Source organism: Lissotriton helveticus, chromosome 8 (assembly GCF_964261635.1).
Source record: "Lissotriton helveticus chromosome 8, aLisHel1.1, whole genome shotgun sequence".
Taxonomy (NCBI): Eukaryota; Metazoa; Chordata; class Amphibia; order Caudata; family Salamandridae; genus Lissotriton; species Lissotriton helveticus.
The window spans coordinates 1,419,201,420-1,419,229,143 of record NC_136069.1 but is presented as its reverse complement, the minus strand read 5'-3'; the positions used below and the strand labels follow the sequence as shown (position 1 = coordinate 1,419,229,143).

The 27,724-nt window shown below is 43.1% G+C and overlaps 1 long non-coding RNA gene across 1 annotated transcript in view; it reads right to left on the bottom strand.

The window, feature by feature from the left end:
• LOC144771993 (uncharacterized) overlaps positions 1-22,042 on the bottom strand; it is an 84,355-nt gene extending 62,313 nt beyond the window's left edge. The window contains exon 1 of the long non-coding RNA XR_013599582.1: positions 21,926-22,042. This is a non-coding gene — a long non-coding RNA (uncharacterized LOC144771993). The remainder of the gene's footprint in view (positions 1-21,925) is intronic.
• Positions 22,043-27,724: the final 5,682 nt, after the last annotated feature.

Below are 27,724 nucleotides of genomic sequence, written 5' to 3'. Positions count from 1 at the left end.
GAGCCTTTATTGATAGAAAGGGGGACAAGGCAAGGGTGTCCTTGCTCCCCCTTGTTATTCGCATTGTACATCGACCCTTACTTGAATAGATTAACTAAAGAAGTTGCCATTCCTCCTGTTAAAATTCATCAAGCAGAATATACATTTTTTGCATACGCCGACGATGTCGCGATTGTCACTTCCAATATTTAATCTGCGCTACCTAAAATTATAGAATTAACCCAGGAGTTCGGTGAGTTGTCAGGATATAAATTGAACATCTCGAAAACTCAGCTGATCCACTCTACCATGGGCAGACCAGATGGCATGGCGTTTTTGCCCGAAGCTTCGTATCTTGGGGTAATAATATCTCCCAAACTAGAGAACATTGTACGGCTTAATACAGACCCTATGTTAGATTCTGCTAATAGGACTCTTGAGAGACTGAATAATTTACACTTATCCTTGTATGGCCGCACTAACGTATTGAAAATGTTAATATTCCCCAAATGTCTTTATTTGTTTCGTACCATACCTTTATTGTTCCCCTCTGTGTTTTTTAATAAACTAGACAGAATTGCTTTTAGATTTCTTTGGGGCTACCGGAGAGCTAGAAGATCTCTTAAATGGTGTACCTTACCTAGGATCAGGGGTGGTTGGGGGGTCCCGAATTTTCGGTTATACTATTGGCCAGTCTCTCTAGGATTTATTGGAATTCTAATTTTTCAAGATTTCGTTATGGATGAATCAATTAGACCATCAATCTACGAAATGGTTCTGGGGATTGAAGCACGACAATGCTTGATGAGATTAATAGAACCCAGTTATTATATCCAAATCTGGAAACAGTTTAAAAAGAGATTTAACTGCTGTACCGATCTAAATTATTATACACCTCTCCTGAATAATCCGTTTTTTCCTGAAATTTTTAGCGGCCTTACTGTGCAGAGATGGCATTGTCGTGAGGTGTGTCTATTAGGAGATTTATATCCGGTGGGGCAATTTGCTTCATATTCTTATCTACAGCAAAAATATAATCTAACAAGAACAGATTTTTTTAAATAACTTCAAATTCGGAGTTTTCTGGAGGCAAAAACCGTACTAAACACTAATACGATGGGTAAAATAGATGTGTTAGAAAGCTGTCGGAAAAGAAGTAAAATTGGTGTAATCTATCAGCTGATGCTAAATAGAACCCAGGATAATTTAAATGCATATACAGAGAAATGGCAAAGAAGCCTCGAAATTGGGAATGTTGATTTATCTAGATCAATTGAGTTGGTTAGTAGGGTTTTATTTAATGGATCGCTTAAAAGCCAACACTTTATGTCTATTTTTGATTTATATTATACACCGACTAAGCTGGCGAAATGGAAAGCCAAAATTAGAGACAAATGTAGCCGGTGTAGTTATTTTTCTGCGGATTCTAATCATATGTTTTTTAGTTGTCCCAAATCAATTCAATTTATCATGGATGTACAATGTTTTTTAAATAATATCCTAGGGACACCCTTCCAATTATCCGCGGAATTAGTAATATTTGGAATACAGGCGGATCAAATTACTAGAAAAACAACTGAAGAAGAAGGTTTTTTGTTTATATGTATGTCTATATTTCAATATTGTATAACCTCTCGTTGGCTAGATGTTGATCCACCAACTTTTCATCACTGGCAGTCCAAATATTAAGTATTTATCAACTTGAAAATGCGGTGTATAAACTAAAGGGACAGAAAAGAAAGGTATTTGGCCAAAAACTCTGGGCTCCTATTTGCAGCTGGATTTATATTGTCGTAATTAATTCTTCTTTTCTCTCTTTGCTCTATCTCTGAAATGATGCTTTGCTGGAATTGTCTTCTTTTTCTTTTTCTTATCTTTTTTTTCAATTATTATTGTTAGTTCTCATGATGCATTGTACTATGTATTATGTATAACTATCCGTTGTCATTAAATCAATAAAAATATTTAAATAAAAAAAAATCACAAAAATCTTTCAAACATATTAGAAAATCTAATTCCCAGCACTTAAATAGAACCTACCATCATTTGTACCTGTATATCTATTTTTCAGCTTAACAGTCCAGTCAATTGATCTAATCCTTTGTATCTTTTGAACACCCATGTCCAGGTTGAAACTTCTGCTACAAAAAACAGCTAGTAAGTTTAACATTTTAGCCAGGTGCCACTTCTAGATACTGTTGATGCACTGCTGATTAAAAAAAGGGTAGTAAGGTATTGTCCTCTGAAAAGCATTACCAGTGTAATTTCCTCCAAAAGAGCAATTTACATTGAGCAGACGTTAATGGAATTACCATCACCAAGCTACAGTGTTGCATGGGTATTTCCCATAGAGGAGAATCATGTGATGGAAATGATGGAGAAATGTATGTTACCACTCATTTTGTTTGACTATACAATAAAACCCTCCTCTTAATCTGGCACTTTAAAATCTTTCTGCATTTTAACTTATTTTCCCAAAATTTTTCACTGAAGGATGTGCAGGCCTATGTAAATGAATGTGCCTCTTAATTTACAATTGCAATTTTAACTGTTTTTTCCATATGCTCCTGATTATTATTATTAGAATTATATTCATTTAATTGCATCATTATTTGCTATTAACCATACAACTGCACAGAGTATTTCCTGAGCTCTGCTAAAGCTAATAATGTATGACACTGGGTACGATCCCCCTCCTGTTCCAGTCAGAATTTTATGGATCATATTTGATGCAGAGTTATCTATTGTGGGACAAGTAAAAAAAGTTAACATCTTCAACCATTTTCATCATAAAAACACTAAGGAAGGTGTGATCCTTCATTCCACATGACATACGAAAATCAGTGATTGCATCCCTGGGTTTATCACTGCTTGACTATTGCAATGCCCTTTAATAGGGCATCAAACAGAGACCTCTTAACAAGCTTAAGATGCAGCAGAAATCCGCTCGCCGTCTCCTCAGGAAGATACCCAAATTCAAGTCTGTGTCATCTGCACTGGTGGAGCTCCACTGGTTCCCTTTCAGAAAAAGGATTGCCTTCAAGACATTATGTCTGGCACATAAAGCCTTGCATAGAATCCGACAACAGTTTTTGAGAAAAAAACCCTGTTGGTACTCTCCAAAAAGAACATTGAAATCACTAGCTCGGTGATTGTCTCACGAAAAAAAAGTGACATGGGGTGGTCCAAGTTTTGTACGCACCACGTGCAAACTGTGGATTGTCCTGCCCTTCTCACTTAAAAGCTGTAGGGTTTGAAAATTCCCCTCCCCGTCGTGCATTTATACATGTGATGTAGGTTAGCATACGTGGCTAAATAGCAACCAGCCAAGTTATCCCATCAGCATGAATGCTCCTTTGGCCTATGTGCCTCCATTTTGTGGTTCACAATTACTAGTAGACAGTCAATGGTAGTTAAGTATCGCAAGAAGAAACATCTGGGCTGGTTCCTTGATGGTCATCGCTTGGAACAAGGAGCAAGCTATAAATATCTTGGGGTAATATTGGACCAAAACAATTCATTCAAACCACATTTAGATTCCCTCCAGAGAAAGGGTGCAACGACCTACCTAGCCATAAAGCCCTTAAAGAAGCTTTTACCGGACATGACATTCGACCCTCTAATAAGGGTCCTACAAGCAAAACTCCAGCCAACGATTACTTATGGGAGTGAAGTGCTTAAGGGAAAAGATTCATTAACTCTTGATAATATAATATCTAAATCATATCGTGCAATCTTACAACTCCCCGGAATGGTCTCCCCTGCCCAAATATGATTGGAATTTGGTCTACAAAAAACAGTCCTTTCAACGCATGGGAGCATACGTGAAATGTTGGCATAAAATCAAAGGCGATGAAAAGGGAACCCTGAACGAGCAACTTTGGATGGAGCTCTTGCACACAGGAAAATCACCAGCGAGCGTTTACCTTGAGGAATCTATTAAACATCTAGGTTTCAGAGAGCTGTGGGACGCCCAGGTAAACCATTTAACATTCAAAAAAACGGTGACAAAAGTAACATGCTTACTATCCACAATTGAGGACAAGAAAACCTTAGCCAAACGATCACACGGCTGGATGGTTCTACATACATACAACAAACTAAAACCCCAGCCCTATCTGAATATGGGATTAAAAACTAACATCAAGGAAAAATTCCTAAGACTCTGACTGGGGGTAGGCCCCTTTAATCAATTCCTGCCGCCTTGGGAGAGAAACGAAGGAGTCCAGCAGTGTTGTTTATGCGCAATCCATGTTATATGCATCTGCAACCAATTAAAAAGACATAAGGGTTACTCTGTTAAAGCCAGCATTCAAACAGTACGGTGCCAGATCATGCAGACAAGCGTTAATGATGTGCTTCAACCCCGACTTGGTCCAGTTAAATTGCCGGCTAATTAAATTCCTTGATATAACAGCAAAAAGATTAAAACATTGGACTGAGTGGCAAAAAGACTAATTACCATAAGAACCAACTGGAATGTAACGGGAACAGCCATAGTCAAAACAATATTGGTATCGAACATGGCTAATGTATAGAATGTTTTAATTATTCGTGCTATTTTTATATGATGGAAAACCATTTATTATAATTTTAATACCAACCATGAGAAATTTTATCTTTTGTATGCAATGGTTTTAATTAATCAACCATAATAAAAATAAACTTTAAACTTCAGATAGGGCACTCATTTGGCAAGTGTTAGCTCATCTCTATGTTCATGCCCGGCTCAAGTCAGTACTTTTCCATAAGAGGTGTAGCCGAGGCTTCCGAAAGCTTTATCATGTATTAGCGGGCCTTGGGGAGGCAGTCTCCTCAGCGTCCATCCTAGGGTGCAGGTCTGACCGGGGCTCTCTCTGCAGAGAACTACTAATAAAGTAAGTTTGTATTCTCTACTGACTGACCGACTCTTAATTTGGGAAGGCATAACAGGTGGTTGTGGAAATAACCTGCGGGGCCCTTAGAGGGCCACGTCCTTCAAAGCCAGGACTATTATCATTGCTTTCGAAGCAATTAAATTACTGGTTGTTTTAAATAACCCATATAGTTTTTACTACCCTGATGAATTCATTAATCTGGTTTGAGGTAATAGGACGTGGAACCATGCTTGCAACAATACCCCTGCAGGAAATCAGGTGCTTTAGAAATGTTCAATCAAATTAAACAAGGAGATTTTATTTGCTGAATAATTCCTATTGAATTGTTTAATATAGAATGCACAAGGACCTGAGGCATTACAGTATCTGGGGCAAACAACCCTTGCTGAGCTTATCCTTCAGCCATGGTAAGTGGATGGGTAGCTGTAGGACCCGAACTGTGTTCAGGCCCTGCACACACCCCAATGCTTGCAGGCAATTCCCATGTGAGGCCATCAGCTAAGAACAGCAGTAGTCCACAGAATGCTTTTTTTCAATTTCCTTGCAGGATCAACAAATCTGATGCTGGATTAGTGAATCTGGGACTTTCCCTTTTTCTCATGAGTCTAACATAGTACCACAAACCTGGCGATAAAAAATATATTTTGGTAAAAATACTTTTTATGTAGAGCAGGGGTTTTTTTTGGGGCTCAACCAGATATGCCCTGGGGTCAGAGTAGGGATATTCAAGCAACAGCATCTCAATTAACATCACTGATGACATCACTGATGACATTCAAGTCCGGCTTTAACACAGGTGGTGCCCTGTGTGAAATGTTTGCTGGTGCCCCCCAAATGCCCACCTCTACCATGGATTCCCTCGCTAGCACCCTTCAACAGTGCCCCTCAAGTGTCCATGACCACTGACTCTCAGAATCATTTAGTTTTATAGCACCACTCATACCAGTATAAGGTGTCAGAGCGCTTAACATTTCACACACATTGCACAGAGAAAATCATATGTTATCAAATCAAATGTTATCAAATCAAATGTTACACCTGACAGGACTACACGGTCTGGTGTAGGAGTGATATGTCATCAATACTGGAAGGCAATATAGTTTGAGTCCTTCTTCTGGAAGAGCACAAATTCAGAATTTAACAGGTAAGGGGTTTCTTTAATAATAAGAATGGTTTTCTACCCAAATTAACCCTTTTGGACAGATTAGGATAATGAAAGATTGGCCAAAATAGCATATAGCTCTCACATATACCTTGAAATTTGCATGCAGCTCTTTGATGACAGTTAATAGCTTACAGCTGTATATTAACATTTTGACTGATAAACTACATGTAACAAGAGGAGCTCTATTACAGCAGCAGCAACCCACTGACCTCTCTCCTCTTCCCTTCCTCCCTCCACTCTCTCTCTCTTTCTCCCCCTCCTTCTTACCCCCCCTTTCTCCACCCTCTGTCATCCCTTCCTTCTCTCTCTCTGGCTCTCTCTCCCCTTCCCTCTTCCCTTCCTCAATCTCTCCGCCCTTCCTTCTCTCTCTCTCTTCCCTCCCTCTCCTCCCTCTCTCTCTCCCCCTTCCTTCTCTCTCTCGCCCTCTTGCCTCCCCTCCCTACCTCTATCCCCCTCCCCCTTCCTTCTCTTTCTCTCTCCCTCACCCTTCTCCCTTTCCTTCTCTCTATCTCTCGTATATTCCGTGCTTTTCAGGCACATTTGCAAAATATACTTTTGCGACCTCTGTCACATGAAACTAGGGTGAATTTTCTCTAATAGTTGCATACTTGATCTAACACAGTTGTTTTCTGTAGTGAGAAGATAAGAGCGCACGTTCCCCGAATGTCTGAGCTGGGTTCCGGGTCTTCCCGGCTGTGATTGGTTGTAAGGTGGAACACAAACCAAGGCAGAAGTTACACAGTGATGTTTCCCATATGCCGTTAAATGAGAAGGGGATGTTGATGAATAAACATGTTACAAATCTGCCCCACTCCACGCAAATATCCGACTAACACATCGTTTAAATACATTCAGTAACCTTGGGAGATACTCAAAAAATACACTATTAGGTAGAACTGAGGCGCATGAATGCTTCAGTGATCAATGCTTTTCACCTTACTCTTTCTAAGGATAAAGAGGTAAGGAGGACGGAAGGAAGGTTACTCAATAGGGGAGACATTAAGACTGCAATTAACACTTTAGAAGCCAGTGGCATAATGAGAGAGCCTTGTTTTAAGGCATGCGTTGTGCCCTCGACTCTGCCTCCCAACAAATCGACTCCCAGCCTCACTATCTCTTTCTTCTCCGTCTCCCCTTGCCCTGGTGGAGTCTTAATCAAATCTAGCACATCTTTAAAGAGTTGAGTACAGAAGACTATCCCCTTTATCGCATCGCTGGGCCTCCTGGCCTGAACCCAAACTAACCCGGAACGGTCACTGCCGCAGGCACAGAGGAGCTTCAGCAGAGCCAAATGAACTGCGAGGCTTTCCCCCCCTCCACTCACGATGAATGTGCCTATTTACAGCCGCCGCCACGTAGCTGGGTTTTTCATAAACTAACCCTGCCAGTGTCTGCCACACTGCTTGTGTTGTATTGCTTTTGCAGCAGTTCTGTATATCGCAAACAAACCTGGTCGAAAGGCAGCTGCTGATATCACAGCTGTTTCGTCACGGGTCAAGCCTCCACATTCACTTCTCTAAAATGTGCATGCACTGAAACTAAAATCCCAGCTATTTAGGACAAAACGCTGAACCAACCCTTCTGAATTGAAGAGGTTTCAATGCTTTGCTGCTGCCCGTTTGACTTACAACGTGCTTTCTCTTTCCACAAACTCGATGTTTGTGTTCCTTTCTTTTGAGATGCTTTTAGTATTACTGTCACAACCACACACACACACACACCCACACCACACACACACACAACTACACATACACAACCTCACACACAACCACACACACAACCACATGCACAACCACACACACAACCACATGCACAACCACGCACACAACCACACACAACCATACACAACCACACACACAACCACATACAACCACACACACACAAAAATAAACACTTTTTTTGGCCTACAATTTATAGACTTTTGTTGCAATTGGTGTTACAATATTTAGCAATGCCAATAGCTCAAACGTAATTAACGCGAGACATATTGCATTTCAAATAGTTGTTGTATCTAGTTATGCAGGCGCTGTATCTGCAGCATTTCTCTGTCAATGGGAGCTGACATTGCCTGAATGAATGACCCATCTGAGGACATGCCTTGGGACCGCCGCAGGGACTATTGGGTTCTCGATGCACAACAAACACGAGTGGACTGAGGGCCTGGTGGTGTGCTGTCGTAGTCCGCTGCTGAGGTGGCAGTGGGTGTTGGCAAGGGAGTGGTTGCAGCCACAGTGGAAGTGTTGTCAGTGGGCCTATCCGAACTCGTATCCCCAGCATCCTGCCCTTCCTTAACTTTGTCGTGCTTGTGGCTAATCGATGTGTCCACATTGGTGTCCTCTGCTTCAAGTGGTATGTCTATGTGACAAAAGAGATGACAGATGATAATAAAAGATGTGTTTCACTGTATCAGTGTTATTTCTATGTTAACCAGCTCAAGTGATTCCCTCACTACACTTGTTTTGACACAGACTACATCTCCCATGATGAAACACTTCAGTTGTTTGTTGTTAGTGCATGGATGTATGCTTGTGTTTGATTAGTATGGATGCACAGTGCAGGAGTTAGTGGGTATGCACACGTCATATGCATGTCACAGCAGACCCGACACTTGCTGGTATCGGGTCTGCTGATGTGGATGGTCCACTTCCTGTCTGTTTTGCAGCTTCAAGGCACTCTGCCACCCTTTCTTTTGCCCTGGAGCATAAGTCATACCATCTTTTCTTGATGTCATCGATGGTGGAGTGTGCTACTCCCAGGGGGTTGATCCTTCTCTGCATGCTGCACCAGATATTCTACTTTTCACTTTCAGCCAGACGGTGGAAAGTTCGGCCAAATAATTCCCCATGATGTTTACAGCATTCTTGTGTAATTATATCGAGTTCATTTTCCGAAAACTTCAGTTTGCGCAGCCTCTGCTCGGTTCCCTTGCTGGTATCCTTGCTGGTCATGTTTGCTCTCTCAGCAGTGCCTGACTATGCTGCAGCACCAGGACATGTCCTTGTTTGTGATCAGGAGTTGATTTGGGCATCATTTTTGTTTGAGGTGTCCTTCAACCCAACCAGGAAGTTTAACTTTTTTTAAATTCAATTTTAGCTGTTTGCGAGTGCTTTATTGCAATTTTCACGCACACTTGCATATTGCGCATGCAAAAACTGTGTTTTTATGGGTATTGTTATTTGCGAGCTTGTCTGCTTGCCTCCTGTTTTGAATTCTCAGCATCATCAAAGACTTCCAACCCTCCACCTTCAGCATATAGACTCTGCCATCTGTGTGTCTTGCTCTGCCAAGTAGTACCAATCCAGTCCTGGACCCATGAAAGTGGATATAAAGTGTTGCTCAAGAGAAAATCCATGCATCTCCATCGTTGCTCTGCTCGGAACTAGTGTATCTCCCTCCATGCCGACGCATTGCCACTGCTGCAATGACGAAAGACATTGCATCACTCCAGAGTTCAGTCCCCAACCAAAAGCACACATTCAATACAAAACAACAGTGCATTTAATACAGTGGGTGTGAGTGCCTGTATGGGCATGTGAGTGGATGTATGTCTGTGTGAGAGGCTAAGTGGGTGTGTACATGGGTGTGTGAATGTGTGGATGAGTATGTGAGGCCCTGTGTGGATCTGTCATGGGTGTGTGAGTGGTTCTCTGAGTCTCTCTGTGGATTTGTTATTGACTGTATTGGTGTGTGAGTAGCTTTATGAATGTGTGAGTGGGTGTAGGAGTATCTATATGGTTGTATGAGTTGGATATGTGAGTGGGTGTATGAATGTGTGAGTGGGTGCATGAGGGTGTGTGTGAGTGGTTGTGTAAGTGGGTATGTGAGTGTGTGATGGGTGTACATAGATGTGTGGGGCTCTGAGTTGTGTGTGAGTGGTTGTATGGGTTTGCAATTGGCTGTGTCAGTGATTTTGTGGCATGGATATGTGTGAGTGACTGTATGCTTTGCTGTGTGAGTCTATGAATGGGTGTTTAAGTGTGTGTATATATGTGCACATGGTTGTGTGTGGGTGTGTGAGTATCTGTGTGGGTCTGTGAGTGGGTGTGTTAGTGATTCTCTGAGTCAATAGAGTGGATGTATAAGTGACTGTATGGGTGTGTGAGTGGCTCTATTCTTGTGTGGGTGTATGTGTGAGTGTGGGTATGGATGTGTGAGTAGGTGTGTTAGTGGTTATGTGGGTGTATGACAGTGTTTGAGTACCTGTGTGGGTCTGTGAGTGGATGTGTGAGTTGTTCTCTGGGTCTCTAAGTGGAAGTATCAGTGACGGTTTGTGTGTGAGAGAATGTGTGTGAATGTATGGGATGTGAGAGAGTGTGTGAGTGGGTATATATATAATTTTTTTTTTTTTTTAATTGGGATCTGGATTTGCAGATCCATTGTGGATTCATATGGCGGCTGTGCTGAACACTGGTGGATCCCTGGCTCCTCCTGTTTTCCCCAAAAACATTTTGGGCCACTTTCTTGACCATGCAGGGTCTCTCATAGAATGGGGTCAGGATATGTCTATCCTTACCACTTACATTCTATTTTGACTTTAATTCCCCTCTGGTAACCATGTCCCATTGATAATATGATGGCTACAGCTTTTCTCTCAGTTTGCTGGCATACCATTCACAGCATTGCTGTTGGTGGGTGACTGCACAAAGGCACGTACCAGCAGCAAAGTAGTAATTGCCCTCAACCTGAGAGGAAAGTTGCAGCTGCCATTTTGTGGATTGGGACACTGTTCTCAGGGAGAAAGTAAAATGTAAAAGTAATTGAAGGGGTGAGGGTAGAGGTTCACTGATTAAAGCCGTGTAAATTCTTTATTGTATAGTTAGTTAAAACCATTACAATATACCAAAATTCAAAACCACATTCCTTTACGCACTTTATACACAAAATACAGATTGTAAAAAAACTCTCTTAAGTAGAAAAGATGAAAACACAGCTAAAGTGAATTTCCTATTTGCGCACAATAGTTTGGGTTACAGATTATTAGTCAGCCAAAGCAGTTCGCGATATCAGAGTTCAAGAGTTCAGGTTCAAATTGGCTTTTTGGATAAGTTTTCAAAGTTGATAACAAATTTAATAATTCTACTAATGAATTGAGGATCTTCTGAGTCCATCACATTTAATATAGCCAAACGGCATGTACGAATACCTTTTGCATTGAACTTTTCCCTAAGTAAACTCCGCCGGACATGCTCTAGCATTGGGCAAATGCAAATCAGGTGGATCATGTCTTGTACCGCTGCACCACATAGGTTGCAATCCTTAGGGCCAGGTGACCTCCAGCCTGGCTGGTCGCCATTTGTTGGTAATTTTCCCAGACGTAGCTTTAAATACTTTGATTTTAAGTATGAAGGGAAAGCGAGACCTAAATAAGCAGCTGGAGCCGGTCTTTTGTAGGATTGTAGTATCATCCAGGCATGCGCACGGCGTCTTAATGTCAGTTTGTCTTCGAGCAACGAGTGCGTATTGACTGCTTTTTTTACAAGCTGCTTGAATACTGGTGCTGGTAGTTTCTTTTGCCAAACAGATGTCAACTCTGTGCTTGTCAGATAAGATTTTAAATAGTTCGCATAGTGAGATTTCGGGTTGCTTTGCAGGGCTTCCCAAATGGCACAATTAATTTCTATGTCGCAATTGAGCCAGATGTTATACCAAAATTTGATTGACTCATATTTTTTGTGCAATGTTTGAGACTGAAGTCCAAATTCGAGGCGTACCTGTGCGGGTGAAGCGTCGCATGGTAAGCTGAATACACGTTTGTACACTCTCGTTTGGATTTTATCTAGTAACGGAGCACTTCTTCCATTATGCACCACACTACCGTATGCTATTGTTGGTAGTAACTTAGCTTTGATGATTGTAAGAAGGGGAGTAAACAAAGGGCCTTTTAGCTGTTTTGATAGGCTACAGAATGCATGCAATAGTGCTGCTCCCTTCTTTTTGATAGCCTCGAAATGCGTCAAGAATGTGAGCCGTTTGTCCAGATGTATCCCTAGATATTTATAACTATCCACCACCTCCAGGCTCATGTTGTTAATTGTAAATTTCCGCTGTTTAGGACGACGATGCGTTATGATCATAACCTTTGTTTTTGTATTGTTTATTTCCATCAGATTAGTCTTGGTGTATCCGGCCAGCTCATGCATTAGGCGTTGCAGCCCTATTTTCGTTTGGCTGAGGAGGACAATATCGTCTGCGTAGGATAAATGAGTAAGGGCCAAAGTTCCTAGCCGTGGAGGATGTGCGTTGACCCCGTCTAACCTTGGGGTCAGATCTGCCATGAATAAATTAAACAGGTGAGGGGCCAAAACGCAGCCTTGTTTCAAGCCTTCACTGGTGCCGATCTTCCTTGTTAACCTTTGGCCATTGTCGATCTTAACCTGCATCCAAGTGTTGGTATAAAGGTCCATAATTGGGTTTAAGATCGTGTCAGGCAGGCCCTGTTGCTTTAGTTTGGCCAATAAAGTTTGACGACTTACCCAGTCAAAGGCCGCCTTAAAGTCGACAAAGCATAGATGTAAAGCTTGATGGTTTTGTAAGCTTTTTTCGGCAATCAGACTTATTGCCATGACATTTGCCATTGTGCCTATGCCGCGTCGAAAACCTGACTGGTTTATAGGGATTTTATTATTTTCATCGGACCATTTTACAAGGTCGGCTAGAACCAATGAGGCATAATATTTGGCCTCTGCGTCTATCAGCGCAATCAGGCGATAATTTGCCGGGTCCTTACGATCCCCGCCCTTATATATCGGGTTAATGATTGCACCTCTCCAACTTTCTGGAATACTACTGGCAAGGTTGATCATCCGGAACAAGTTGTTAAGGTTCCTGGCCCAAAAATGTGGATCTTGCTTGTAGATTGCCTAAGGAACACCGTTTGGTCCTGGGGCACTGTCTTGCCTACTCTTCTTAATAATTCGAAGTAGTTCCATTTCTGTTTTGTCTTGGGTGGTTTGGCCCCAGTCTTCGTTTTTCTTATCTAGTGAATATCTCGGGTCGAAGGCAATTACAGCAGAGGATTGTTGAGTCATGGAGTTTATTGAGAATGTATCAATTAGATGTTGGACCCATACCTTCTCCGAGACGCAAGTCACGCTTATGGTATTTGAGGTTCTATTCATTGAATTTCTCTGTGACCAGAATGCTCTAGTATCAGATTTGTTTGCATTATATACTATTTTCGTCCAGAAATCTATGTCCACATTTTTTTTTTTCAATCCAGATTTGTTTCTTGTATGATTTCTTTAGGGATCGTACATCCTGCCATACTTTGGAATGAGAGTTATGACCTTGAGCTCTCCTCAGGGACTGTCTCAAGCGCCTTCTCAAGGCACATAATGCCTTACTGAGGTGGATATTGTTGTTCTCTTTCTGTATCCTTCTAATGTTAACTCCTACTTTTGGTAGTTTATTCAGAAATGTGGACTAGGTTTGAACGGTCGGTTGGTTTTCTGGGGAGAGCATTCGCATTAGGTTTTTTGCATCTGAAGCTATTTTTGGTAGTGTGGCAGACGTCCACCTTAAACATTTCAAATGTTTCAAATAGAGGTTCACTGGCCTCATGGGATTGGCAAAGGGATCTATGAGTGACCCCTCATGGGCAAGAAATTAGCAAAAATAATTAGTCTTGCTGGCAAGAGGATCTGAGAATCCACTATTTCACTCAGCGCAGCCCCTGTATTAGCTGTGACAGATCCTGATCCCAATTGCAAAAAAATACACACATACTCACACACCCACTTATACACATTCAGACCCACTCATACACCCAGTTGCACCCACACCCGTTTGCACATCTACACAGCCACTCACACACCCATGCAGGGACCCAGAACACCACTCACACACTCACTCACGCCCTCATACAGCTACTCACAAATCCAATGGGAGACTCAGAGAACCACTCAGACACTAACCCTGGGACGGTGAACTAGCAGAGCTGAGTTTTTTTCCTCGCTTGCGGTCATCAACATCAAGTTGGCGAGCACGAGCAAGAAAAATCCATCTCCCAGGTAGAAGGTCGGATTTCTCATTGCGAGTGTTCGCTTATGCTCATGACCGCTCACGTTGAGAAACCATCTGCTCATGTTGAGAAAGCTGCTACTTGAGTAAAAAATCTACTTGGGTGGCAGAAAGGAAGCTGTACCCACTTGTGCTGTGCATGGTGCCATTTGCGATGATTGCACTGTGCAGACAAACATCCAGCAATGAAAATCACCACTAAAGGCCTTTATCTAACACACACTGCTGCTTCCGTAGCATGGCAGAGTTTTTTTGTACTTCGCGGACTGTACCCAGGCTTATCAGACACACACTCACAGACCCACACAGGCACTCACACACCCACACACTCACATGACCACATATACACCCATATAAACACTCATACTCCAAATCACACACCTGTGTAGCCAGTCACACACCTACCCAGGGACCAACAAAACCACTCACACACCCATGCGGAGACCCACACAGCCAGTCACACATGCACTCCCACATACACTCACACAATCACTTACACACCCACACAATGACTCACACACTCACTCAGGGACCTATAAAACCACTCACATGCTCATGTAGCTATTCAAACAGACACTCACACTCACATACAGCGACTCACAAACCCACTCACACACCCATACAGCCACTGACACACCCACTCAGTGACCAATGGAACAACTCACACACCCACTCACAGACCCACAGAGGTACTCACATACCCACTAGGACACTCATATACCTACATAGCCACCCAGACATCCACTCACAGATCCACTCAGAGACACACAGAGCCAGTCACACATGCACTCACACACGACTCACACAATGACTTACATACCCATACAACAGCTCACACACCCCGTCAGAGACCCATAACACCACTCTCATGCCCAAATAGCTATTAAAACACCCACTCACACTCACATACAGCCACTCACACACTCACTCACGCACCCATGGAACAACTCACACACCAACTCATAGACCCACAGAGGTACTCACACACCCACTACCATAATCATACAAATACATAGACACCCATACAGCCATCCATTCACCCACTCACAGATCCATTAAACCAGTCCAACATCCACTCTGACACTCATACAACCACTCACACACCAACTCAGAGACCTACATATCAGTACACACACCAACTTGCAGACCCACAGAAGCACTCACATAGCCATTAACACACTCACACAACTACATGGACACCAATCTGGTCACTTGCACTCCCACCCTCGCCCCATAACACCCACTCACACATCCACTTGCAGACCCACACATCCTGTCACACATGCACTGATGCACCCACTACATACTTACATATCCACATACATACCTACACTCCCACTCACAATCCCACTCACACACCCAAGTTACAGGGACATAATAGTTAGGAAATAGCATTAAAAAAGATAGAAATTCCCTGCCATCAAAAACAAATACTCACTGAAACAAGCATTTGCAATGCAATAGGTCTCGCATTAGGAAAGTTTGAGCTATTGGTATTTTAAATGACACATTTTTTATATATGTGTTGGTTTTGAAAATAGCAAAAATAATAGCTTTGTCATTTACAATGCCAATAGTTATAACTTGTGACACCTATAGCATTTGTAATGCAATATGTGTTGTATTCACGTGACTTAGATGTATTGATATTACAAATAACAATGGCTTTGAATTTTTTTAATAATTAATACTTAAATAAAAGTTATTGTAATTTATAATGGCAATAGCTTAAACTTTTGTAAATAACTTTTGTGAAGAATATGTTCAGTGTATTTTATTGTGACGAAAATCCAAGAACAGAAGTGAAATACTAACCTCTTTTTGTGACATTTGTAATAAAGCTTGAAACATTGAGAGATCATATTTGACCCAGTTGTTGGTAAATGGTTGCACAGATTGATGCTGTGGTGGGGCTGAGAGATGTTGTGGTGGCGACTAGTGATGCTGTGGCATTCAATGATCCTGTGGTAGCGCATAGTGATGTTGTTGTGCCCCTTAGTGATGCTGTGGTGATGCGATAGATAGAGTGAGTGGGATAGATAGATAGAGTGAGGGCGATAGATAGATAGAGGGAGGGCGATAGATAGAGGGCGATAGAGAGATTGAGTGAGCGAGATAGATAGATAGATAGATAGATAGGAGTGAGGGCGATAGATAGCTAGACAGATAGATAGAGTGCTGGCGATAGATAGATAGAGTGAGGGCGATAGATAGATAGCGTGAGGGCGATAAATAGATTGATAGATAGATAGAGTGAGGGCGATAGATAGATTGATAGATAGATAGAGTGAGGGCGATTAGATAGATAGAGTGAGGGCGATTAGATAGATAGAGTGAGGGCGATTAGATAGATAGAGTGAGGGCGATTAGATAGATAGAGTGAGGGCGATAGATAGAGTGAGGGCGATAGATAGAGTGAGGGCGATAGATAGAGTGAGGGCGATAGATAGAGTGAGGGCGATGGATAGAGTGAGGGCGATAGATAGAGTGAGGGTGATAGATAGAGTGAGGGCGATAGAGTGAGGGCGATAAGATAGAGTGAAGGCGATAGATAGATAGAGTGAGGGCGATAGATAGACAGATAGAGTGAGGGCGATTAGATAGATAGACTGAGGCCGATAGATAGAGTGAGGCCGATAGATAGACAGAGTGAGGGCGATAGATCGATAGACAGATAGAGTGAGGGCGATAGATAGATAGATAGTTGTGTGTGTGGTTGTGTGTGGTTGTGGTTGTGTGTGTGGTTGTGGTTATGTGTGCGTGGTTGTGTGTGTGTGGTTGTGTGTGTGTGGTTGTGTGTGTTATGCTTTGTTTTTCTATGTTTTGTTATGCTATGTTTTGTTGTGTTTGGTATGCTATGTTTTGCTAGGCTATGATATGTTTTGTTTTGTTATGCTATGCTAATTTTTGTTATGTTATGCTATGTTTTGTTATGCTATGCAATGTTTTGTTTTGCTATTCTATGCTTTGTTTTGTTATGCTATGCTATGTTTTTTTGCTATCCTATGCTTTTTTTTGGTATGCTATGCAATGCTTTGTTGTGTTTGTTATGCTATGCTTTGTTATGCTATGCTATGTTGTGTTGTGTTGTGTTGTGTTGTGTTTTGCTATGCTATGCTTTGTTTTGCTATGCTATGTTTTGTTATGCTATGTTTTGTTATGCTATGTTTTGTTATGCTATGTTTTGTTATGCTATGTTTTGTTATGCTATGCTATGTTTTGTTATGCTATGCTTTGTTATGCTTTGTTATGCTATGCTATGTTTTGCTATGCTTTGTTTTGCTATGCTATGTTTTGTTGTGTTTGATATGCTATGTTTTGCTATGCTATTATATGTTTTGCTATGCCATGTTTTGTTATGCCATGTTTTGTTAGGCTATGTTTTGTTCTGCTATCCTATGCTTTGTTTTGTTATGCTATGCTCTGTTTAGTTTTGCTATCCTATGCTATGTTGTGTTTTGTTATGCTATGCTATGTTGTGTTTTGTTATGCTATGCTGTGTTTTGTTATGCTATGCTATGTTTTGTTATGCTATTTTTTGTTATGCTATGTTTTGTTGTGCTTTATTACGCTATGCTTGGTTATGCTGTGCTTGGTTATGCTGTGCATGCTGTGCTTGGTTATGCTGTGCTTGGTTATGCTGTGCTTGGTTATGCTGTGCTTGGTTATGCTGTGCTTGGTTATGCTGTGCTTGGTTATGCTGTGCTTGGTTGTGCTGTGCTTGGTTGTGCTGTGCTTGGTTGTGCTGTGCTTGGTTGTGCTGTGCTGTGCTGTGTTTTGCTGGGCTGTGTTGTGCTGTGTTTTGCTGTGCTGTGTTTTGCTGTGCTTTGCTGTGCTGTGTTTTGCTGTGCTGTGTTTTGCTGTGTTGTGTTTTGCTGTGCTGTGTTTTGCTGTGCTGTGTTTTGCTGTGCTGTGTTTTGCTGTGCTGTGCTGTGTTTTGCTGTGCTGTGTTTTGCTGTGCTGTGTTTTGCTGTGCTGTGCTGTGTTTTGCTGTGCTGTGCTGTGTTTTGCTGTGCTGTGCTTTGCTGTGCTGTGTTTTGCTGTGCTGTGTTTTGCTGTGCTGTGTTTTGCTGTGCTGTGCTGTGCTGTGTTTTGCTGTGCTGTGTTTTGCTGTGCTGTGCTTTGCTGTGCTGTGTTTTGCTGTGCTGTGTTTTGCTGTGTTGTGTTTTGCTGTGCTGTGCTTTGCTGTGCTGTGCTTTGCTGTGCTGTGCTGTGTTTTGCTGTGCTGTGCTGTTTTGCTGTGCTGTGTTTTGCTGTGCTGTGCTGTGTTTTGCTGTGCAGTGCTTTGCTGTGCTGTGTTTTGCTGTGTTTTGCTGTGCTGTGCTGTGTTTTGCTGTGCTGTGCTGTGTTTTGCTGTGCTGTGCTGTGTTTTGCTGTGCTGTGTTTTGCTGTGCTGTGTTTTGCTGTGCTGTGCTGTGCTGTGTTTTGCTGTGCTGTGTTTTGCTGTGCTGTGCTGTGTTTTGCTGTGCTGTGCTTTGCTGTGCTGTTTTGCTGTGCTGTGTTTTGCTGTGCTGTGTTTTGCTGTGCTGTGTTGTGATGTGCTGTGTTTTGCTGTGCTGTGCTGTGTTTTGCTGTGCTGTGCTGTGCTTTGCTGTGCTGTGTTTTGCCGTGCTGTGTTTTGCCGTGCTGTGTTTTGCCGTGCTGTGCTGTGTTTTGCTGTGCTGTGTTTTGCTGTGCTGTGTTTTGCTGTGCTGTGTTTTGCTGTGCTGTGTTTTGCTGTGCTGTGCTGTGTTTTGCTGTGTTTTGCTGTGCTGTGCTGTGTTGTGCTGTGTTTTGCTGTGCTGTGTTTTGCTGTGCTGTGCTGTGTTTTGATATGCTGTGCTGTGTTTTGCTGTGCTGTGCTTTGCTGTGCTGTGTTTTGCTGTGTTTTGCTATGTTTTGCTGTGTTGTGCTGTGCTGTGTTTTGCTGTGCTGTGCTGTGTTTTGCTGTGCTGTGCTGTGTTTTGCTCTGCTGTGCTGTGTTTTGCTGTGCTGTGCTGTGCTTTACTGTGTTTTGCTGTGTTTTGCTGTGCTGTGCTGTCCTCTGCTGTATTTTGCTGTGCTGTGCTGTGTTTTGCTGTGCTGTGCTGTGTTGTGCTGTGCTGTGCTTTGCTGTGTTTTGCTGTGCTGTGCTGTCCTGTGCTGTGTTTTGCTGTGCTGTGTTGTGCTGTGCTGTGTTGTGTTGTGCTGTGTTGTGCTGTGCTTTGCTGTGCTGTGCTGTGTTTTGCTGTGCTGTGCTTTGCTGTGCTGTGCTTTGCTGTGTTTTGCTGTGTTTTGCTGTGCTGTGCTGTCCTGTGCTGTGTTTTGCTGTGCTGTGCTGTCCTGTGCTGTGTTTTCCTGTGCTGTGTTGTGTTGTGCTGTGCTGTGTTGTGTTGTGCTGTGCTGTGCTGTGTTTTGCTGTGCTGTGCTTTGCTGTGCTGTGTTGTGTTTTGCTGTGCTGTGCTGTGTTGTGTTTTGCTGTGCTGTGTTGTGTTTTGCTTTGCTGTGCTGTGTTTTGCTGTGCTGTGTTGTGTTTTGCTGTGCTGTGTTGTGTTGTGTTTTGCTGTGCTGTGCTGTGTTTTGCTGTGCTGTGCTGTGTTGTGTTTTGCTGTGCTGTGCTGTGTTTTGCTGTGCTGTGCTGTGCTGTGTTGTGTTTTACTGTGCTGTGCTGTGTTGTGTTTTGCTGCGCTGTGTTGTGTTTTGCTGTGCTGTGCTTTGCTGTGTTGTGTTTTGCTGTGCTGTGCTGTGTTGTGTTGTGTTTTGCTGTGCTGTGCTGTGTTGTGTTTTGCTGTGCTGTGTTGTGTTGTGTTTTGCGGTGCTGGTAAGGGTATGTGAGGGTGTGTGTGAGGGGGTGTGAAGGTGAGGGTGTGAGGGTGAGGGTGTGAGGGTGAGGAGGTGTGTGAGGGTGAGGAGGTGTGTGAGGGGTGAGGGGGTGAGGGTGAGTGTCTCCAATGAATGTCACTGCTTGGCCTTCTTTGAAAATGTTCAGTGCTGCAAATAGAGCATGCTGCCCTAATTATCACAGCATGAGGCCCCAAAGTGATCCTTATCACAGCATGCAGAGAGCCGCTCCACGCTGCTGGAGCACTCAACTGTGCATTAATTATAGTTGAGTGCTCCAGCAGCCTGGGGCGCCTGTTGACATGCTGTGATAAGTGGGTCTCACGCTGTGATAATTGTTGCGGTGCCTGAGGAAGTGGAGACTCCTGCTGGGATAATTGTTCTTGTGGCCTCAGGAAGTAGAGTTTCATGCTGGGATAATTGGTCTGGCGGGCTTGCAGCGCCTGACAGCCAACAAACGTGCACAAGCTGCTCAACCTTGAAGCGCGTTCACAGACCTGGGTCGGCTCGTACCCAGGTCTGTATCGGGCTCGTTCACAGCTGTTACTCCCTTGACAGGGAGGAAGGTGACTATAGTCTCGCTGGCGGGAGCGCTTCGCGCACCAACGCCAGCTCGACCTAAAAACAAAGTTTACAGGGATGTTATAGTTAGGACATATAATTAAAAAAAACCTTAGGATATCACTAAAAACCAAAGGCCTCATTTACAAGAATATTACACACTGCAGCGCAAGCTATTCTGATACTCTGAGGTGCGTCATTTTAAATAATCACAGGGATGTATCATATTAATAACAATACCACGCATCTCTATGCTTCCTCCTGCTCTGCCACAAAATTGGCCACCATGCGCCAGCACGGGCACCCTTGCATCATGTTGCAAGGGTGCCTGTGTTGCGTTGATGATTGTTTTTGTGCAGGAAGGGGCACCTTCCTGCACAAAAAGAATCATTTACAGCATTTTGCTTGTACACACCCACTCATGCACACATGCACAAGAAATGCGCATTTGTGGGCATGCACGCGTGCGCAGTATTCGCAATTATCACCGAACGTAGGAGAGAAATGGCAAGGAAGAGGAGGAGGGAAGCCCGGGGACGCTGCAGCACAGGTAAGTGTTTTTTATTGTTTAATTAATGTCAAATAAATTTTTAAAAAGGGGTGTGGAGGCGAGTGGCGGAGTGCCACAGAGTTTGTTCCCAACTCTGTGGACCTCCATGTAGCCCCGCTCCACCCAGGGTTAAAGACGAACAACCCACCAAAGGGAAGGATATGCGGAATAAAACTTTGCCCCAAAAAATTAATCACTAAGGGTCAATATTAACCACCAGAAGTTTGGATAAGTCCAAAACAGCGACCAGGATGTGCAACAATTATTGAACCAAGCAGACAATCAGAACTGATAATGAATGAATTGTGAAATGATGGCTAGCAGACCCTATGATAAAGGTGATTGATGAGTAATAACCCACCAGAGAGCATGATGTGAGGGAAGAAACTTTGGCAAATGAACATGGTCCAAAAGGAGTGAGTGGGTTAGTGGGTTTAAAAAAGGAAAAAATACTTATGATACAATTGTATAAAAGGTATTGATGTAATTGGATTGGATAAATGTAAAGAGTAGCTCTGGTAACTCTGGTTTTAATTGTGGTCTCAATTGAGATCTAGTGGATAATTCATGTCAATGCAGATACATGGTATATGTAATGCACCTGTATATCTTACGTAACCATTAAATTGTTTATGAATAATGCTCAGAATTGATCCTTCCTTGTTGAAACCTCTGCTAGTAATGTTATACCTCATTTGGCCGGTTGATATTTTGTTCAAACTGATATTTTAATCACTAGAGACTTTGAAGGTTTATATTGAGAAAGGTTAGCAGCGTCTGTTATGCGCTGAATCTCTTTTATGTACCCTGCTTCTAAAATTTTACTTATTTCGTGCTATCCTCTTGTTTTAGAAATGGCACTGTTATGGACCACATTTGGATAGGGAGTATGTTTTTTATGAATAGTAATTGTAAATATCGGAAACTGAATTTGAATTGTGAATTTGCACAACTCGCTCCTAAGCTAACACTTACTTTTGCAGTCCGCCTCCTCTGAGCTGGTTACGAGAGACTGGTGGGGGTTCTCCTGCCTCCCATCTCGAGTGTTTGGGTGTGGCTGCCATTTCTCCTCCAGGGACAGCTAGAGCTGACATCTTTGCTAGTGCGCGCTCTAGCTTTTCTAACACGCTGATGCATTTAAACCGGGCCGCTAAACGGACGCAGTTGCTATAATGTTAGCAGCGTGTGTTATGCACTGAACCTCTTTTATGTACCCTGCTTTTAAAATTTTACTTGTTTTGTGTTATGCTCTTGTTTTAGAACTGGCACTGTTATAGACCAAATTTGGATAGGGAGTATGATTTTTATTAATAGTAATTGTGAAAATCGGAAACTGAATTTGAATTGTGAATTTGCACTACTTGCTCCTAAGCTAACACTTACTATTGCATTTTGCCTCATCTGAGCTGGTTGCGGGAGACTGGTGGGGGTTCTCTAGCCTGCCATCTCGAGTATTAGGTGTGTGGCTGCCATTTATCCTCCAGGGGCAGCTAGAGCATCCATCTTTGCTAGTGTGCGCTCTAGCTTTTCTAACAGGCTGATGCATTTAAACCGGGCCGCTACGCAGATGTGCGCAGCCGAAGCCCGTCTGCACCTATCAGTGCCCCTGAAGCGACCAGCGCCAGCCATTATGCCCAAATGAGGAAAATGGGTTAGCACCGTCATACCTATACCTCCTTATAACTTCATTCCGTCAATACCATCTCCAGCTGTACACTACTGAGCTTGGATACCTTAGGTCTCTCTGGAAACCGATGCACCTCCTGCAATTTTTCTGTCAGAAATAAAAAAAAACACCCGATAAAACTCAGAGCAGGTCCCATCACTAAAGGTGGCACTTATAAAGGCATGCGCCCTACCTAAGCATGCCATTGATATATACGACCTCTGGCACCAAATGTCATCTGGAATTCTTCGCTGGTGACAGGGGTGTACCCCTCCAGCTGGAAAAAAGCATTTGTCCAGCCCATTTTAAAAAGGAAGATGCAGATCCAACCGAACCTAAACATTTCAGGCCAATCTCTCTCTTCCTCGTTCCGGCTAAAATTTTAGAAAAGGAAGTCCATAAATAACTTAGGAACTTCCTAGAGTTAAACTATCATCTTCAGGACTCCCAGTCTAGTTTTAGATCCGGATACAGTACGGAAAGAGCTTTGCTGGAAGTTGCAGAGACTATCCGGGAAACCGTAGATCAAGGAAGCTGTGCGATGCTGGTGCTGCTGGACCTATCCACAGCATTTGATACAGTGTCGCACAGGAGGATCCTTCTAAACAGACTTAATGGTCTAGGGGTGTCAGGAATGGTTTGGGCCTGGTTTCGCCCTTTCCTAGAGGGTCGCACGCAGAAAGTTGCCCTCCATCCTCATGCTTCCACCTCCAGCCTCCTTATGTGTGGGGTCCCAGAGGGCTCGGCCTTAAGTTCCAAGCCTTTTAATGTGCATCTTACCCATCTGGCAGCAATTATTGAGCAATATGGGGTGAAGGTCGTCTCTTATGCGGATGATACACAATTAGTGTCCTCCTTTAAAGATCATAGCGAGATGGTGTTTGTTAATTTTAAGCAATGTCCTTTGAACATCTCATCTTGGATGACAGAGAACTGCTTAAAACTAAACACAGATAAAACAGAGGTCTTATTTTTTAATCAATCCATTACCCAATGGCCAGAGCTGGGGTGGCCGGTTGAGCTAAATCTACCTCCTCTTCCAGCTACTTATCCCAGGAATTGGGGCTTCAAGTTTGATACACAATTGCTTAGCAAAGTGCAAATTACCCATGCCTCTGGGCAGTGTTTTTAGAAGTTGAAGGCTCTAAAGAGCTTCCTTCATTATCTTCCTATGGACTGTAGGTAGATTGTGGTGCATGCATTGGTCACCTCTCAACTTGACTGTGCGCACAGCCTTTACCTGGGGCTCCCTGAGTATTTGCTCAGGAAGCTGCAGAGTATCCAGCACGCGACGGGTAGGCTTGTGTGGAACGTGCCAATGTGTCAACACATAACCCCCAGCTGCTCAGTCTTCATTGGCTACCAGTGAAAAGAAGAGTAGAGTATAAAGTTCTCACTCTGGCACATAGAGCAATGAACAACATTGGTCTGTATTACATGAGGCAAAGACTTCGAAAATACAGCAACAACAGGGCACTTAGATCAAATGACCAGAATTTTCTGGTCATTCAGCGATTTGCAAAGGCCAGAACTGTTGGCTGATCTTTTTCGGTTAAAACTACCACACTGTGGAACTCTATGCCGGAACATCTAAGGAAGATCAACTCTGAACTTATGTTCAGGAGAGCATTAAAAACATGGCTCTTTGCTCTCCCCTAAACACTCTACTACCCGTTCCTATGCCCAGGTCAATTAGCACTACTAGTGCCGGGACACCTCCGTTGGAGGTAGCCATGCGCTCTACAAGCTACTTATTATTAATATTATGATTATTGTTATTGGGGAGGAAGAACTGGATGCTCTGTTTGTAACAGAGACCTCGCTTACGGACTCTTCTGATATTTGGACAGCTATCCCTGAGGGCTATAAAATTATATGGGACGATAGAAATGGAGGTAGAGGTGGTGGGATAGCTATTATATTTAAAGACTGGTATACCCTGACCCAGCTGCCCCAGGTGCACATGGAGATGGCAGAGATACTGGGATTTACCCTAGCCTTTTCTTCCAAACAATAAATATCCGGGGCCTCATATGTAGACCTCCAGGCACAGTGGCTGGATTCGTTTTGGCTCTTTGTGAAATGGTATCCCCTTTCGCCCTGAGGTACGGACAATGCGTTCTGATGGGGGACTTCGACTTACACATGGACTGTGAACAGCTAAAGGACAGCCTTACACTAATGGAGAGCTGCAGAGCCATGGGCCTTATGCCTTCCACAAGGGCCCAACTCATTTGGCTGGACATACGCTGAACCAAATATTCAAGTAAATTCCCCTTGATGTAGACCCCTCTGTGCCTTTGTTCTGGTCTGATCATTTTTTCCCTTAAGTTCAGGTGGCCAAACTTCAGTAATATTCCTCTTAAAGAGAGCAACTATCCCCGTAGGGTCAATGCTCTCGGCAAAATTAAATTGTACCTACTGATCAGTAAGCCTGAAGTCACTAGTCTTCCCTGACTGGCAAGGTTAGCATTGATGTAGGAATGGTTGAGGACTGGATTGAGTCCGCTTGTCACTTTCTGGTTTTGGAAAATGGCACCAAACAATTTTGGTCAAAAGTGCCTAGTCCTTGGTTCACCCCGTCCTTAAAAAAATTGAAACTGGCATGTAAACGCAAAGAGAGGCCATGGAGGACAAACTACTGTCCAGCAGCCAAAGCAGGCTATAAAGCAGAGCGAGGTAACTATTATGAAACAAATTAAAAAAAATATATTTTAAGGCAAGAATCCTAATGGGAGGGAACCACTCTAGAGAGATCTTTAAAATTGTGAGGTCCTTTTTGGAGCCAGAAGTCGGCTCCAATGTGAAACCAGACTCTGAGGAATGGTGTGAGACGCTGGCCACATTTTTCCAAGAATAAATTATGTCTATCCAGGCCAGCCTCCCTCCAATATGGTATATTGGGGCCGGCCTCAGAGCGGGCTAATACTCAAGAAATTCTTAATGACATTGTACCCTCTTCTATGGAAGTATGTCCTTAAACTCTTTCAACCCCATCTCTTTGGAAGACACTTTAAGGGCTCTAAAATGCCTCAAATCTTGCTCTCCATCGGATCCGGACCCCGCCTCTACTTGGCATGAGGCGCAGAGGCAATTAATCCAAACAAGAATCAGCTATTGAATGCCTCCCTTTCACATGCCACAGTCCCCACTAAATGGAAACCGGCTAGGGACATTTCACTGTTAAAATACGCCCAGGCTAATCCCTCAGATCTGGCCAATTACAGGGTGATCTCCTTTCTTCCGGCCTTCTCTAAGCTTCTGGAAAAACACATAAACCAGAATCTATCATATTTTCTGGAAAAGAACTGCCTACTTCACCCCAGCCAGTCGGGCTTACGCCCTAATCACAGCACGGAAACCGCTCTGTTAGAAGTGGTGGATTCCATCTGGCTGAGTATGGAGGCAGGCGAGAGGAAGTAGCTGACCTTGTTAGATCTTTCGCCCGGCTTCGATACGGTGTCGCACCAGATGCTTCTTACCCGACTCCTTGCAATTGGCATCAGGGGTTTGGCATGGAAATGGCTGACATCTTTTCTAGAGGGGATGGAGCAGGAGGTCTGGTGTCATCCCTACTCAGTTTCTTCTCGGTCACTGAAGGTTGGGGTCCCGCAATGTTCGGCTTTGAGTCTGACCCTGTTTAGCATCTACCTCACACCATTAGCTGCGATGACTGAATCATTGGGGGACAAAATTGTGTCTTATGCAAATGACACATAGATGTTGTGTACATGGAAGGAAAACAAGCCTTTTCCGGGTACGTTAATCAGCTCTTGCCTCTCAGCTGTCTTCGGTTGGCTGGCCACGAACCAGTTGAAATGTAATGCTGGTAAGACAGAGCTACTCTATTTTGGCAAGGCTGCTGAGACTCCTCTTCAGGTCTTCTGGCTAGCGGATGCTCCCGCTCCCTCAGTGAACCACCTGGTGGTGAAAAATCTGGGGTTTAAATTGGAAAGCCAGCTGCTATTCTGCGCTCAAGTGAATGCAGTAGTGGGCATCTGTTTTGCTCTGTTGCATCTTCTACAGAAATGTTTGTCTTTTCTGTCCAGAGCTGCCAGACAACAGGTGATCAAAGCTCTGATCATATCCAGGCTGGACTAAGGGAACGGACTCTATCTCGGCATGCCTAGCTTTTTGCTGGACAGGCTTCAGCTTTTCCAGAATGCAGCGGCCCACACCATCTTTGAGCTCCCTCGAAATGCGCATGTGACCTACCTTCTGAGGAGTCATCATTGCCTCACTGTAAGGAAAAGAATAATCTTTAAAACTCTGCTCATCACACAGAAAGCCCTATACGGGGGGTTTCTTTCTACACCCCACATAGAAATCTTTGCTTCTTCAATCTGCTGTTAGCCAATGTCCCCTGTTTTAAAAAGTCTAGGTGGGTAGGTAAGGCTCTCTCCTTCCTTTGGCCCTTCCACTGGAACAAAATACCCCTCCATCTGAGAAGCATTGAATCCACACCCTTGTTCCCACAAAAATATGAAAACCTGGCTTTTCTCCTGCCCCTAAACTTACTTCCATGCTGCTAACTCTCAGCTTTAGCGCCAAGACACTCCTTGGAGTAGAAGTAAGCTCTACAAGTATCCACACATAGACATAGAGAGACTACAATCACATTAACAATTGCAGAAGGAAATGTGTGAATATGTGGTGTCTTTTGAGGGCATAGAACAACATATACAAAGGGCTGTGTTTAACTGTGACAAAGACCTATACAGGTAAAAGCACACTGGTGTTTGCTTATGTGAAGCAATAAATCAATTGATATCCACCTTTTCATGAATACATCTTAGCATTTTTGGAAGTGTATTCCAAGATGTTTTGTGGATATTTTATAGGTACATTATATCCTTATGAATGGTATTCAAAATTAAACTTACATTTACATCTAAAATTATAATTAAAATAAAATTAAAGAAACTTTAATAAATTGAAAATAAACTTAAACGTAACTTAAAAATTAACTACTTTAACAATGTAAATGCACATGCCCTTACCTACATACATAAATAAGGTTATGGTTATGTGCATTAAATCATTAAAAAATGTAACATGTAATAAAGAACTGCGAAGTAAAGATAAAAAAGATGCAAAAGTCTGCCATT